Source organism: Gobio gobio (assembly GCF_949357685.1).
Source record: "Gobio gobio genome assembly, chromosome: 16".
Taxonomy (NCBI): Eukaryota; Metazoa; Chordata; class Actinopteri; order Cypriniformes; family Gobionidae; genus Gobio; species Gobio gobio.
In genome coordinates, this window is record NC_137109.1 from 41,325,834 (window position 1) to 41,342,499 (window position 16,666).

The window sequence follows — 16,666 nt, forward strand, 5'->3', positions numbered from 1 at the left end:
TCACAAGCCATGTGATTGATAGAGAAGATTAGGGAAAGTAGTCAGATGTCGTGATATAACAAGCACACTTGGAATACACATACAGAAAGGCCTTAAAAACTGCTGGATCTACTTACTTTTCAACTCTCTTAGAAGAGAACAAACACAACCCTAGGTAGTGGTAGACCAATATATAACGCCAAGGTCAATATTATATTCTTTTTTTGAACAGTTTTTCTGTTTGGTCGATGTTTATGACGCCGCACTTAACTTTTATTTTGACAGCGCTGATAATGAGATAATGAGCTCTGAGAATGGCAAGACCTGAGCACACAGCACTCCCCTTCTCCTTCTTCATTAGTTATGGTCTCTGTTTAACAGTTTTGTCTAATACATTACTAGATAGAACTGTTCAACAAATAAAGTAACGTGTGCGAAAATGTATTATAGCATTTGCTTTTATATTATTAGTAATAGAAAGGCAAACACGATTAATCATTTCTCAGTTACAGTCAGCATTCAGCAAATACGTATTTATATATTTTAAACAAATCTTTGAATATCTCATAAACATTAAATTTCACAAACCTTTAAGATTCTAATCCAACTATTAGATATGCTGGAGTGCACATTTGTAGCCAGCATGAACATGTGATCCGAGTTCAGCTTCACTGGATGTGCATGATCAACAAACTTTAAACCCTTGATTTCAAACTATGCTGTGCTATATTCAGTTGCCCACTATGTCAAATAATTTTCTTCATTTGTGAAAAATACTGTAATATGATTACAGATTTCCGATTTGATCAAAAAGATCTTCATTTGTGTTCGAAGACAAACGAAAGATTTACGGGTGTAGAATGACATGAGGGTAAATTAATGACAGAATTTCAGTATGAAAGTACCACAAGGCTCAGTACTAGGGCCTATCCTTTTCACCCTGTACATGCTACCCTTGGGAGTAATAATTAGGAAGCATGGCATTCGTTTTCACTGTTACGCTAATGATACTCAGCTCTATACTTCTTCGTGCCCTGAAGAAACATACCAATTCACAAAACGAATGAAACAGTTGGTATAAAAAAAATTGATGACTAGTAATTTCCTACTGCTTAATTGTGAAAATTACAGATTCTAAATTATTGGACCAAAAACCTCCACAAGTAATAAGCTAGAAGAGATCTATCTATCTATCTATCTATCTATCTATCTATCTATCTATCTATCTATCTATCTATCTATCTATCTATCTATCTATCTATCTATCTATCTATCTATCTATCTATCTATCTATCTATCTATCTATCTATCTATCTATCTATCCATCCATCCATCCATCCATCCATCCATCCATCCATCCATCCATCCATCCATCCATCCATCCATCCATCCATCCATCCATCCATCCATCCATCCATCCATCCATCCATCCATCCATCTATCTATCTATCTATCTATCTATCTAAATCTAAATAAAAATCTAAATAAAATGTATTAATTAATTAATAGTTCAGTCATAAAACTCGATTTGTGCCAATTGATTTCACCTATTCATTAATGTTTCCCTATGTAACCTAGAAGCATCCATTTGAATCACCAAGTTGTTTGAAGCATCAAGTTGAATGCACTATCGCTGCATGCTATGCGAATTCTCTTTCTCAAGCACCACCTGCCTAAATCTTCTTCGAGCAGAGCAGGTCTCCCTCTCTCTAGCAGCAGCAACATGTCATGTTCTGAGCATTTAGCAGAAGCAAGTCATACTTGCTCTGCAGCAGCAGCAGCAACCTTATCTCCAGCAGCGTAACAGATCTATTCCAGCAAGACCAAACCTACTTTTCTATTTTCATTAACAAAATGTTTTATAAATTATCCGAGAGTTGTCATGACTGTAATACATTCCCATGCCACAGAACTCAAATTTTAGAGTACCTTTTATTAAAATATCTTATTTCAGTATAGTTGCATATGAATATATAGCCAGTTCTAAAGCCTACTTGATAATGAAATATCTGAGCAGTGAAAATGAGTTACCCCTCAAATGAATGAAGTATGCAGATACATTTCAGTGCATTTCAGTAAGAATTCTTACTGTAGTTTCTTTTGAGCTTATATCAGGAATAGGATTGTTTTGAAAAGGCAGGTGAGCAGATAGCCTCTCTGTGATGCGGACAGAGAATGTCCTTGGTAGGGTCAAACACATGGCTTCCATTCGTTTGCATGTATTAACATACCTAATGAGTGATGGGACGGATTTTAATTTTGCTCTTGAAAGGTTAGACTCCTGAGCATCAGGTTTAGAGAGTGTCAGAATTAATCTGACATACTCATTAAAAAGCTGCCAGACCCTATAAAAGCATCATGCTGTATTGATGAAAATGCTTGGAAACATCCATATTTGTAGTCGAATATATACATATAGCAATTGCATGAATAAAATCAGGGTTAGAGAGCATTCACTATATTGGTGTGATGCAACTACACTGCACTCTGGTTTGGCATAAGATTATTTGTTCCTATTATCACGTAAAGCAAATGGCCTCCACATTGCAATTTTTGTCATCTAAAAAATTATAATAACAAAGAAGAATATGTTTTACATTCATTAAGACTTTTAACAAGGTCCGAAGGCCAAACGAGAAACAATGGTTTTGTCTGACCCTTAGCAAAGTTAATCTATGAGATCTCACATTAACTGCTACCACAAATAGTGAAATGTGCCTTATGCACCTGAGACGTAAGTTACCAACAGGCCAATTCCAAATCAATTTCTTGTCACTGATATATGGATTGTCTCATTTCAGTCAAGAATGAGAACAAAAATTCAAAGGCCACTGATTCTAATGGCCATGCTGATGTGAAAACCCTGTTCATTCCACAGATATACAGAGAGGTCAGAGCAGTGTAATTATCAAGCACATTGTGGCAGAGAAATTCCCTTAATACTGCACATTTTTATCAAGCCTTGTTGGGGAGAGCACAAACAGATTTTCTTGTCTGTGTGTGTGTGTGTGTGTGTGTGTGTGTGTGTGTGTGTGTGTGTGTGTGTGTGTGTGTGTGTGTGTGTGTGTGTGTGTGTGTGTGTGTGTGTGTGTGTGTGTGTGTGTGTGTGTGTGTGTGTGTGTGTGTGTGTGTGTGTGTGTGTGTGTGTGTGTGTGTGTGTGTGTGTGTGTGTGTGTGTGTGTGTGTGTGTGTGTGTGTGTTGTGCATGTGGTCCTGGTGAACCTTACGTTGTGGGGACAAAATGTCTCCACAAGGTCAAAGTTTTCTGGTATTTGTCCCCACAACGTAAGGTTTATGACCATACACACCCCACATTTTTTGGTCCCCATGAGGAAACCAGCTTATAAATCATAAGAAATTATGTTTTCTGAAAATTATGTGTTCTTGTATAAATGGTTTATGAGGACATCATGTGTATAATGACATAGGTATTACAACGTAAAAATGTATGAGAACATTTCCTGTGTCCTCGTAAACCAAATGGCTTAAAAAACATACTAAACAGTGTTTTTTTTTTATAAATTAATTAAGTTTTCTGTAATGAGTATGTTTAGGGGTGAGGTTAGTATAGGATAGAATATACAGTTTGTACAGTATAAAAACCATAACGCCTATGGAGAGTCCCCATAAACCACATAAGTGAGTGTGTGTGTTCACTTTGTGGCAGGAGATGTGGGGGAATTCTATCAGTGTGTATCGTGTTTCCCCATAAAGAGACGTCTGATGGTTTTATGGTCAATACGTTTGATCTTTTCCTTCTCACTTTTCCTCCTTATCCCTTGCAATCATCTAAACATCAACAAAAAAAAAATCTCTTACATAAAATCCAATCTGTGAGCCTCTTAAAAGCAGGAATAAATGGATAGTTGATATTGCAAATAATCCGCCTCTTTCATTGTTTAATTTTTACACAAAACACAAGAGTACCAAATAAGCATTTAGAACATTTTGTGAATCTGTGCACATATATTGTCAAATAATAGCATTAAATAGGCAATTAAATTAAATAGGAAATTAAATTCAAGAACATCTCTGCAATCTGCAAGAACAACGAATGAATTAGATCAGAGAAAATCTTGACAATTCTTTGGAGGAGATAAACAATGCGTTTCTTTATCTTATCGATACCACGCATGAAAATAAATAACCATAGCACATACAAGTAAATCAGTAATATCTCTAAATCAGAGCCTTGAGGAATACCAGAAATAATGATCTAAACCATGTACATTCAAACAGTTTCTACACTAACTGTTAAGGATATGGGAATTGATCTTGGGAATGATTTTCCAGACAGAGGACAATGTTTTGAACATTGCAATGAGATCTAGAGGCAAAGAGATCCGTCAGGACAATAATGAGTCATTGACTGTAACTAGTGCTGTCTCAGTACTATGATTAAGTATAAATCCTGTCTTGAAGAAGCCACCTTTGTCGTTCCTGTGGAAAAGGTGCAGTTGCTGAGCAACAACCTTCTACAATACCTTGGAGATAAAAAAGAAGTTTCATATTGGGCGATAATGTGACAGATCATATGCAAGATTTTGTTTCTAAATTAAGGTTTAGTCTTTAAGGATTCAAGTCAGATACCAATCAGCCTTTAATAATACCTTTGTTGTTGGAAAAAGACTGAGTAGTAGATAAGTAGACAAGTAGACATACATGTACAGTAATTAGTCCATTTCAATACACCTAATTTGATTAAATTGGGAGGAATTCTAAATGGTCAATGGTTTTATGACTTTTCTGATGTTTTGAAAATATTGAAAATTACTATTTTTTATATGCATGAATGCAAGTTGGTCATTGTTTTTATTTTTGTTTTTTGTTTTTTCAAGGAAAGGAAGTGCTCTAAACCAGATCTAGATTAGATCAAGATTATATACAAACCTTCTGTATAAAATGTAGCCATGATCTAAATGTGTTTTATAGGATGAAGAAGGTTTGAAATGGTTTTAAATGATCTCATCTGCAAATCTTAGAAACGTCTGGTGCATTATGAGAGAGAGAGAGAAAGAGAGAGAGAGAGAGAGAGAGAGAGAGAGAGAGAGAGAGAGAGAGAGAGAGAGAGAGAGAGAGAGAGAGAGAGAGAGAGAGAGAGAGAGAGAGAGAGATATTGGGAAGGGTACATGATTTGAGTCAGAATTAAGCTTGTACCCTTCTCTAACTAAGGGTGTCTTGTCTGAAGAGGTGCCTATTCACAAAATTCAGATGAGAAAACTTAAATTACAGAAATAAACAAAACCAATATTACAAAATATGTGTGGCAGTATGAGTGGCAAATATTGTGTATGTCAATGAAAACTTAAAAAAGGATTTTGCATCCTTATTTCAGAAGTCATCCACACACCACTGTACACATATCTGGAGCATGTCCATTAACCAACAAGGCCGCAGCTCTATCTGAAATCTTCCTCTTGCAGGGAAGGAGGACAAGACCTTGACCTAAGTATCTATGGAGAATGATAAATATGAGGCGAATATAGTGGGAACGTGTGTGTGTGTGTGTGTGTGTGTGTGTGTGTGTGTGTGTGTGTGTGTGTGTGTGTGTGTGTGTGTGTGTGTGTGTGTGTGTGTGTGTGTGTGTGTGTGTGTGTGTGTGTGTGTGTGTGTGTGTGTGTGTGTGTGTGTGTGTGTGTGTGTGTGTGTGTGTGTGATTTATGAGGACACAAATTTGTATAATAACACAGGTATTACACTAGTATTATGACGTAAACATGTCCTCACTTAGATAGCAAAACAAACGTGTGTGTGTGTGTGTGTGTGTGTGTGTTTGTGATTTATGAGGACACAAATTTGTATAATAACACAGGTATTACACTAGTATTATGACGTAAACATGTCCTCACTTAGATAGCAAAACAAATGTGTGTGTGTGTGTGTGTGTGTGTGTGTGTGTGTGTGTGTGTGTGTGTGTGTGTGTGTGTGTGTGTGTGTGTGTGTGTGTGTGTGTGTGTGTGTGTGTGTGTGTGTGTGTGTGTGTGTGTGTGTGTGTGTGTGTGTGTGTGTGTGTGTGTGTGTGTTTTATTTGCAAGTATATATTTATCTATATATATTTGTACCACACTCTTAAAAATAAAGGTGCCAGGAAGAACCAAAAAGGGGTTTTCACAGCGATGCCATAGAAGAAACATTTTTGGTTCCCTGAAGAACTGTTTTGGGAAAGGTTATTTAAAGAACCAAACTTTCTACGCAATAAAGAACCTTTTGTGCAATGGAAGGGTTCTTTGGATATTTACAGTTCTTCGTGGAACCATACACCTTGCCAAAGAACCTTTATTTTTAAGGGTGCAGCTGACAATATAAAAATCATACTTTCTGCTAACCATTTTAACTTCAACAGAAGAGCAAATTTTCACAACATAACAGAAAACCAGCAGTCAGACCCCTGGAATGTCAACCATCGACACTGGAATGTTAATAATAGCCTTTTAAAAATAGTTAACATATAGCGTCTCTTCCATCTTTACAAATGCCTTATTTAATCCAAAAGCAATCCTGGAGTAATTGCACACCTCATGCCATTAGTATTTTTAGACCCGGACATTTCAATAACGCTTACATTTCTGCAACATGGGAACGATCCTGACTGCTGCATCCCTGTGAAGGAGCAGCATCAGACTTTAATTAGTGAGCTCACCATTCCTTAGAATAGCACAGAGTCAAGCCGAGCCGAAGACCCTGACTGCATCTCCTGGCTTTGAACAACGCTGAAGATGATCTCATCTTGTTTAGTCAAAATAATAGGCTTTCAGCACAGACCATCTCTTACATATGTTAGGTGACAGCGTATAAACACGCGTCACTTAAAAGCAGGGTGGTCATTAACGAAAAGTAAAACAATCAATTGTTGGAAATTAGGTCCAATCTAAGATAAGATTAATTTTGTAATTAAACCGCATGTGGTGTATTACGACATTGTTTAGAGCCGGCAAAATATTTGTGTGTATGTGCGTGTGTGTGTGTGCGTGTTATTCCCTACACACAACGATAGTACCTATTGTAAATGCTTCAGTACATTCATACAATTATGTACAATTGTCTGCTGTTTCCTACATTATCAATTGGTTATGTCATGTTGATCAAAATGTATTGCATTGGTTCTCTGTTGAATAGTCTTACCCCTCAAAACATCCAGTTCCTTGCATAAGTCATTAAATGCAAACATGGTTGAACTAGTTGTAATAAACTGTCAAGAATATTTTCTATACATCTCAGACTTTTTTTTGTAAATGTGTCCTGAATTGATGAATTGCACAGGTAATTCTTGAATTTCCCTAATGAAGGGAAATGTAAAGCATTAGATCAACCAGTTCTCTAAAATAGCTCAGAGATGCATCTCATGAACCTGTGTTGTGAAGCACAACACGTTGTTACCATTTCTGACAATGGAAGAACAACAAGGAAACAAACAGGGTCAAAAAAAGATTAAGGATGCATGGTGGAAGGGTATAGAGGCAAAACAGACGAAGTGGTAGAAAAGGCCAAGGATGTATGCATGTTTCTGATGACATAAGGGCCGAACATGTTCTCAGTTATGACATTATGGCTGAGGCGGGTCGAAAGGTTGCTGAATGCTGGCAGAACAGCTTTCATTCAAATGTTTGTACACAGAACAGGTAACCAAACAATGTGCACTGTACTGTAATACTGTATACTATTACTTACTGTAATGCTTCATATAACAGTTCACTTGCATTTTACATTATACAGTAAATATACTTTATAGAGTCATACTTGAACACACACACACACACATACATATCCTGTCCAGTCTCTTGCAATCAATATCCCACATAGAGTAATGTGTAAATTTGCACTGTTGAAACTGATATATGTCATAGAGATAAAGTACAGTCTTGTGCATTTTCAATCTTTGTCATGAAAGCCGTAGCCACTGTTTACATCAGAAAATACTGACAGAGTACACTGCTATATTTATAACATGGCTAAGAATCTTGTTTGAGAACAATGGCCTAAGTGCCATTCTGATGGCACTGACATGTTCATTGAAATAAATTAATGTTGAGAGATGAACTAAGGATTTTGAGCAAGTTACAGGCTTTTGAATGTAATTTATTGTGTGGGTCTGTTTGAATGAATTGTTTTGTGAAATGCACTTACTGGTTTGCAAATAATAAGTATGATTTGAGAAATGTTCCAAAGCAAACGAGAAAAACTGCAATAAGCAACATAATTGAGGGAGAAGAAATGTCATCTAACAGAAAATGTCACTGAGCTGCCTTGAGTCATGACAGACAATGAGACTGCTTTGTGTGGAGATTTTTGGAATAAAACATTTGTTTTGGCTTGTTAAAGTAACAGTTCACCCAAAAATGTATATTCTGTCATCATTTACTCACCCTCACCAATACAACAAACGATAGATGGACAGAGCAATATAACAAACGATAAACAGAGTGATTTAACAAACGGTAGATAAACAAAGCGATATAAACGGTAGATAAACAGAGCGATATAACAAACGATTGTAAGACCACTAAATTCGTTCCAATGAAGGCTAACGATCTGCGGTGGAAGTTCGCTGCGCGTTCAGTGTTTTCAGCTGACTAGAATGAATTATTTTCCAATTTTTTTTTATCTGACTCCATTTTATTATAATCTCGAATTTAGGTTAGAATGCCAATTGGTTATTTGGTCATTTATATTTTATAGTTAGTCACACATTTAATCATTCTGTTTAACCCTTTTGTTGCAATTATACCATTCCGTAATCTAGTACACATCCGAGATAGTTAATAATTACAAATGCGGAATAGATCAAAAATGTAACAATTTATTAACAGTCAGGTAAATGTATAATGCCAATTACATAATCAATTCAAAGATAACCCATACATAACATCAAATACTCTGTAGCAAAGAATAAGATATTCTGACTTCTGAATATTACATAACACCAGTGTTGGGGAAGCTACTCTGAAACAGTAGTTTGACAAGCTACAAGCTACTTATAAATTAAAGTAGTTAAACTACGGTCAAGCTACCATTCTGAAAAAGTAGTTAGATACACTACAAGTTACTACCAAAATGTAGTAAGACTGACAGAGCGATATAACAAACGATAGAAAGACAGAGCGATATAACAAACGATAGATAGACAGAACGATATAACAACCGATAGACAGATAGAGCGATATAACAAACGATAGATAGATAGATAGATAGATAGATAGATAGATAGATAGATAGATAGATAGATAGATAGATAGATAGATAGATAGATAGATAGATAGATAGATAGATAGATAGATAGATAGATAGATAGATAGATAGATAGATAGATAGATAGATAGATAGATAGATAGATAGATAGATAGAATAAGAACGATATATAGACTGAACGATAGATAGAATGATAGATAGAACAAACGATAGAATAAAGATAGATACATATGAACGATAGATCAAATGATAGAAAGAACGATAGACAAATCGATAGAACGAACGATAGATAGAATGATATATAGAACAATAGATAGAACGAACAACGAAAGATAGATCGATAGATAGATAGATGGTTCACTGTCCATGCCACCATTGTAGATTTGGTGATGTCAATGAAAGCCTTCAAAAAACCTTATAGGACTATTACGCAATATTATACAAAAGGCATTTATGAATACTTAATGTTTGACTAAAAATAATCACCCTAAGTCTTTTACTGAGTGGGAAGACATCCACTGAATTCTCGCTGTGCAATAGGGATCTATGGACGTTTCTGGGTCTCTGAAGACCACAGCTCTTCTCCAAAGCACTGGAGTGCTTTTGCACCACCACATTTTAATTTTATTCTAATCTTCTCTGTTCCATAGGGAACAGAACATGTAATTAAACTTTATGGAATTGCCCTGCATCTCATGCAGGATAGCATTACGGTATACAAAATCCCCTTCAAAGACTGGCACAATCAAAAACACACCAACAAATTCCTATACATACACACAGCACACATGTACTGTACCTAACAACTCTGTATGCTATTGTACTTTTATAAACAAAGATTTTAATTTAAATGAGTTGGCTAATTTGTAATTCACTTGTAAATATGTGATTCAAAATATCGTTGTCTGCAGCATCATGCGGTTTGTGCTATGGGTAACGCTTTAGATTACAGCCAGTAAGATTACGTTAGATTACAGCGCAAAATTAAATTTACAGCGTAACCTTCGGTAATTATAGTGTAACTATAAAGTATATATGTGTAGGTATAAGGGAACAATATGTAATATTTGGGGAATAAAGGGATATCTACAGGACAAATTAACAAATTATTTATACTGTAAATATTTTTTTAAGCTGCAGTCCGTAGTTTTTACTCTTTGTCGCCATCTCTGTTCGAAATCTGCAACTGCAGTTATTCACGGAATTATCAATTTCACATGAATTGTGCCTCGGCAGCATCGTGAGACTACATTTAATGTGCATTAGGGCTACCTTCAGTTCAGAAGTTCAGTTTCCATTTCTGTGCAGTCTAATTTCTAATTGTCATATACCAACAAATTAATATGTGGAAGAGGTGAATTGCTCCCTCTCATAGCTAGCACAAAATATTTACCATAATGCACATAGCAAAACAAGAAAGGCACAACAAAGAAAACTCTGTAACTCCATGAATTAAGCGAACAAGTGTGCTATTGTTACATAATTTAACCATTGAAATGTCTTACCTGTCCAGCAGAAAAAAGCTGTCTCTGCGTCCGTTTTGAACCCCTTCAAAACACGGAGTTCATGCCACCTTTCAAAACAGCTTTTTATACTTTTTTCTGTAGCCACTCCAAAGTCTGAAGTCTTTTACATTTTACAACGGGTGAATCTCCAGTTGTCACTCGTGATTGTCGTTTGAACCTTTCTGGATCCGCCATCAAATTGATTAGTTTAATTATATCAAGTGCTTTGAGAAAAGGCTATTTAAATCTCCACCTCCAACATCCTCACACACAATATAGCCTACTAGCCGCGACATCTTTATGTGTACAGATGTGACGGAAATACAGCGGAAATCCACCAGTACCATTGGAATTAAAAACATTATTACAAGCTTACCGTTGTAAATCGAGCTAAGGTAAGGTAAAGGGTAACAAACACCACTTTAATTTACAGCCTGCAGATTCACACTTACCCTGTAACTACATAAAAACAAGAGGGTAAAAAAACACCACTTTAATTTACAGTCCGCAGATTTATACTTACCCTGTAACTACACGAAACAAGAGGGTAACAAGCACCACTTTAATTCACAGCCCGCAGATTCACACTTACCCTGTAACTACACAAAACAAGAGGGTAACAAACACCACTTTAATTTACAGTCCACAGATTCATACTTACCCTGTAACTACACGAAACAAGAGGGTAACAAGCACCACTTTAATTTACAGTCCAGAGATTCATTCTTACCCTGTAACTACACGAAAAACAAGTGAGTAACAAGCACCACTTTAATTTACAGTCCGCAGATTCATACTTACGCTGTAACTACACGAAACAAGAGGGTAACAAGCACCACTTTAATTTACAGTCCGCGGATTCATACTTACCCTGTAACTACATGAAACAAGAGGGTAACAAGCACCACTTTAATTTACAGGCAGCAGATTTATACTTACCCTGTAACTACATGAAACAAGAGGGTAACAAGCAACACTTTAATTCACAGCCCGCAGATTCACACTTACCCTGTAACTACACAAAACAAGAGGGTAACAAACACCACTTTAATTTACAGTCCGCAGATTCATACTTACCCTGTAACTACATGAAACAAGAGGGTAACAAGCACCACTTTAATTTACAGTCTGCAGATTCATTCTTACCCTGTAACTACACTAAACAAGTGAGTAACAAAAACCACTTTAATTTACAGGCAGCAGATTTATACTTACCCTGTAACTACATGAAACAAGAGGGTAACAAGCACCACTTTAATTTACAGTCCGCAGATTCATACTTACCCTGTAACTACACGAAACAAGAGGGTAGCAAGCACCACTTTAATTCACAGCCCGCAGATTCACACTTACCCTGTAACTACACAAAACAAGAGGGTAATAAGCACCACTTTAATTTACAGTCCGCAGATTCACACTTACCCAGTAACTACACGAAACAAGAGGGTAACAAGTACCACTTTAATTTACAGTCCGCAGATTCACACTTACCCTGTAACTACACAAAACAAGAGGGTAACAAGCACCACTTTAATTTACAGTCTGCAGATTCATACTTATCCTGTAACTACACGAAACAAGAGGGTAGCAAGCAACACTTTAATTCACAGCCCGCAGATTCACACTTACCCTGCAACTACACAAAACAAGAGGGTAACAAACACCACTTTAATTTACAGTCCGCAGATTCATACTTACCCTGTAACTACACAAAACAAGAGGGAAACAAGCACCACTTTAATTTACAGTCCGCAGATTCATACTTACCCTGTAACTACATGAAACAAGAGGGTAACAAGTACCACTTTAATTTACAGTCTGCAGATTCATTCTTACCCTGTAACTACACTAAACAAGTGAGTAACAAGCACCACTTTAATTTACAGGCAGCAGATTTATACTTACCCTGTAACTACATGAAACAAGAGGGTAACAAGCACCACTTTAATTTACAGTCCGCAGATTCATACTTACCCTGTAACTACACGAAACAAGAGGGTAGCAAGCACCAGTTTAATTCACAGCCCGCAGATTCACACTTACCCTGTAACTACACAAAACAAGAGGGTAATAAGCACCACTTTAATTTACAGTCCGCAGATTCACACTTACCCAGTAACTACACGAAACAAGAGGGTAACAAGTACCACTTTAATTTACAGTCCGCAGATTAATACTTACCCTGTAACTACACGAAACAAGAGGGTAACAAGCACCACTTTAATTTACAGTCCGCGGATTCATACTTACCCTGTAACTACATGAAACAAGAGGGTAACAAGCACCACTTTAATTTACAGTCCGCAGATTCATACTTACCCTGTAAATACACGAAACAAGTGAGTAACAAGCACCACTTTAATTTACAGTCCGCAGATTCATACTTACCCTGTAACTACATGAAACAGGTGAGTAACAAGCACCACTTTAATTTACAGCCAGCAGATTTATACTTACACCCTGTAACTACATGAAACAAGAGGGTAACAAGCACCACTTTAATTTACAGCCTGCTGATTCATACTTACCCTGTAACTATATGAAACAAGAGGGTAACAAGCACCACTTTAATTTACAGTCTGCAGATTCATACTTACCCTGTAACTACACGAAACAAGAGGGTAACAAGTACCACTTTTAATTTACAGTCTGCAGATTCAAACTTACCCTGTAACTACACGAAACAAGAGGGTAACAAGCACCACTTTAATTTACAGTCCGCAGATTCATACTTACCCTGTAACTACACAAAACAAGATGTTAACAAGCACCACTTTAATTTACAGTCCGCATTCATACTTACCCTGTAACTACACGAAACAAGAGGGTAACAAGCACCACTTTAATTTACAGTCCGCGGATTCATACTTACCCTGTAACTACATGAAACAAGAGGGTAACAAGCACCACTTTAATTTACAGTCCGCAGATTCATTCTTACCCTGTAACTACACTAAACAAGTGAGTAACAAGCACCACTTTAATTTACAGGCAACAGATTCATACTTACCCTGTAACTACATGAAACAAGAGGGTGATAAGCACCACTTTAATTTACAGTCCGCAGATTCATACTTACCCTGTAACTACACGAAACAAGAGGGTAGCAAGCACCACTTTAATTTACAGTCCGCAGATTCATACTTACCCTGTAACTACACGAAACAAGAGGGTAACAAGCACCACTTTAATTTACAGCCTGCAGATTCATACTTACCCTGTAACTACACGAAACAAGAGGGTAGCAAGCACCACTTTAATTCACAGCCCGCAGATTCACACTTACCCTGTAACTACACAAAACAAGAGGGTAACAAGCACCACTTTAATTTACAGTCCGCAGATTCATACTTACCCTGTAACTACACGAAACAAGAGGGTAAAAAGCACCACTTTAATTTACAGTCCGCAGATTCATACTTACCCAGTAACTACACGAAACAAGAGGGTAACAAGCACCACTTTAATTTACAGTCCGCAGATTTATACTTACCCAGTAACTACACGAAACAAGATGGTAACAAGCACCACTTTAATTTACAGTCCGCGGATTCATACTTACCCTGTAACTACAAGAAACAAGAGGGTAACAAGCACCACTTTAATTTACAGTCCGCAGATTCATACTTACCCTGTAAATACACGAAACAAGTGAGTAACAAGCACCACTTTAATTTACAGTCCACAGATTCACACTTATCCTGTAACTACACGAAACAAGAGGGTAACAAGCACCACTTTAATTTAGAGCCTGCAGATTCACACTTACCCTGTAACTACATAAAAACAAGAGGGTAAAAAACACCACTTTAATTTACAGTCCAAAGATTCACACTTACCCTGTAACTACATAAATACAAGAGGGTAAAAAAACACCACTTTAATTTACAGTCCGCAGATTTATACTTACCCTGTAACTACACAAAACAAGAGGGTAGCAAGCACCACTTTAATTCACAGCCCGCAGATTCACACTTACCCTGTAACTACACAAAACAAGAGGGTAACAAACACCACTTTAATTTACAGTCCACAGATTCATACTTACCCTGTAACTACACGAAACAAGAGGGTAACAAGCACCACTTTAATTTACAGTCCACAGATTAATACTTACCCTGTAACTACACGAAACAAGTGAGTAACAAGCATCACTTTAATTTACAGTCCGCAGATTCATACTTACCCTGTAACTACACGAAACAAGAGGGTAACAAGCACCACTTTAATTTACAGTCCGCGGATTCATACTTACCCTGTAACTACAAGAAACAAGAGGGTAAAAAGCACCACTTTAATTTACAGTCCGCAGATTCATACTTGCCCTGTAACTACATGAAACAAGAGGGTAACAAGCACCACTTTAATTTACAGTCCGCAGATTCATACTTACCCTGTAACTACACGAAACAAGAGGGTAGCAAGCACCACTTTAATTCACAGACCGCAGATTCACTCTTAACCTGTAACTACACAAAACAAGAGGGTAATAAGCACCACTTTAATTTACAGTCCGCAGATTCACACTTACCCAGTAACTACACGAAACAAGAGGGTAACAAGTAACACTTTAATTTACAGTCCGCAGATTAATACTTACCCTGTAACTACACGAAACAAGAGGGTAACAAGCACCACTTTAATTTACAGTCCGCGGATTCATATTTACCCTGTAACTACATGAAACAAGAGGGTAACAAGCATCACTTTAATTTACAGTCCGCAGATTCATACTTACCCTGTAAATACACGAAACAAGTGGGTAACAAGCATCACTTTAATTTACAGTCCGCAGATTCACACTTATCCTCTAACTACACGAAACAAGAGGGTAACAAGCACCACTTTAATTTATAGTCTGCAGATTCATACTTAACCTGTAACTACACGAAACAAGTGAGTAACAAGCACCACTTTAATTTATAGTCCGCAGATTCATACTTACCCTGTAACTACATGAAACAGGTGAGTAACAAGCACCACTTTAATTTACAGCCAGCAGATTTATACTTACACCCTGTAACTACATGAAACAAGAGGGTAACAAGCACCACTTTAATTTAAAGCCCGCTGATTCATACTTACCCTGTAACTACATGAAACAAGAGGGTAACAAGCACCACTTTAATTTAAAGCCCGCAGATTCATACTTACCCTGTAACTACATGAAACAAGAGCGTAATAAGCACCACTTTTATTTACAGTCCGCAGATTCATACTTACCCTGTAACTACACAAAACAAAATGGTAACAAGCACCACTTTAATTTACAGTCCGCAGATTCATACTTACCCTGTAACTACACGAAACAAGAGGGTAGCAAGCACCACTTTAATTTACAGTCCGCAGATTCATACTTACCCTGTAACTACACGAAACAAGAGGGTAACAAGCACCACTTTAATTTACAGCCTGCAGATTCATACTTACCCTGTAACTACACGAAACAAGAGGGTAGCAAGCACCACTTTAATTCACAGCCCGCAGATTCACACTTACCCTGTAACTACACAAAACAAGAGGGTAACAAGCACCACTTTAATTTACAGTCCGCAGATTCATACTTACCCTGTAACTACACGAAACAAGAGGGTAAAAAGCACCACTTTAATTTACAGTCCGCAGATTCATACTTACCCAGTAACTACACGAAACAAGAGGGTAACAAGCACCACTTTAATTTACAGTCCGCAGATTTATACTTACCCAGTAACTACACGAAACAAGATGGTAACAAGCACCACTTTAATTTACAGTCCGCGGATTCATACTTACCCTGTAACTACAAGAAACAAGAGGGTAACAAGCACCACTTTAATTTACAGTCCGCAGATTCATACTTACCCTGTAAATACACGAAACAAGTGAGTAACAAGCACCACTTTAATTTACAGTCCACAGATTCACACTTATCCTGTAACTACACGAAACAAGAGGGTAACAAGCACCACTTTAATTTAGAGCCTGCAGATTCACACTTACCCTGTAACTACATA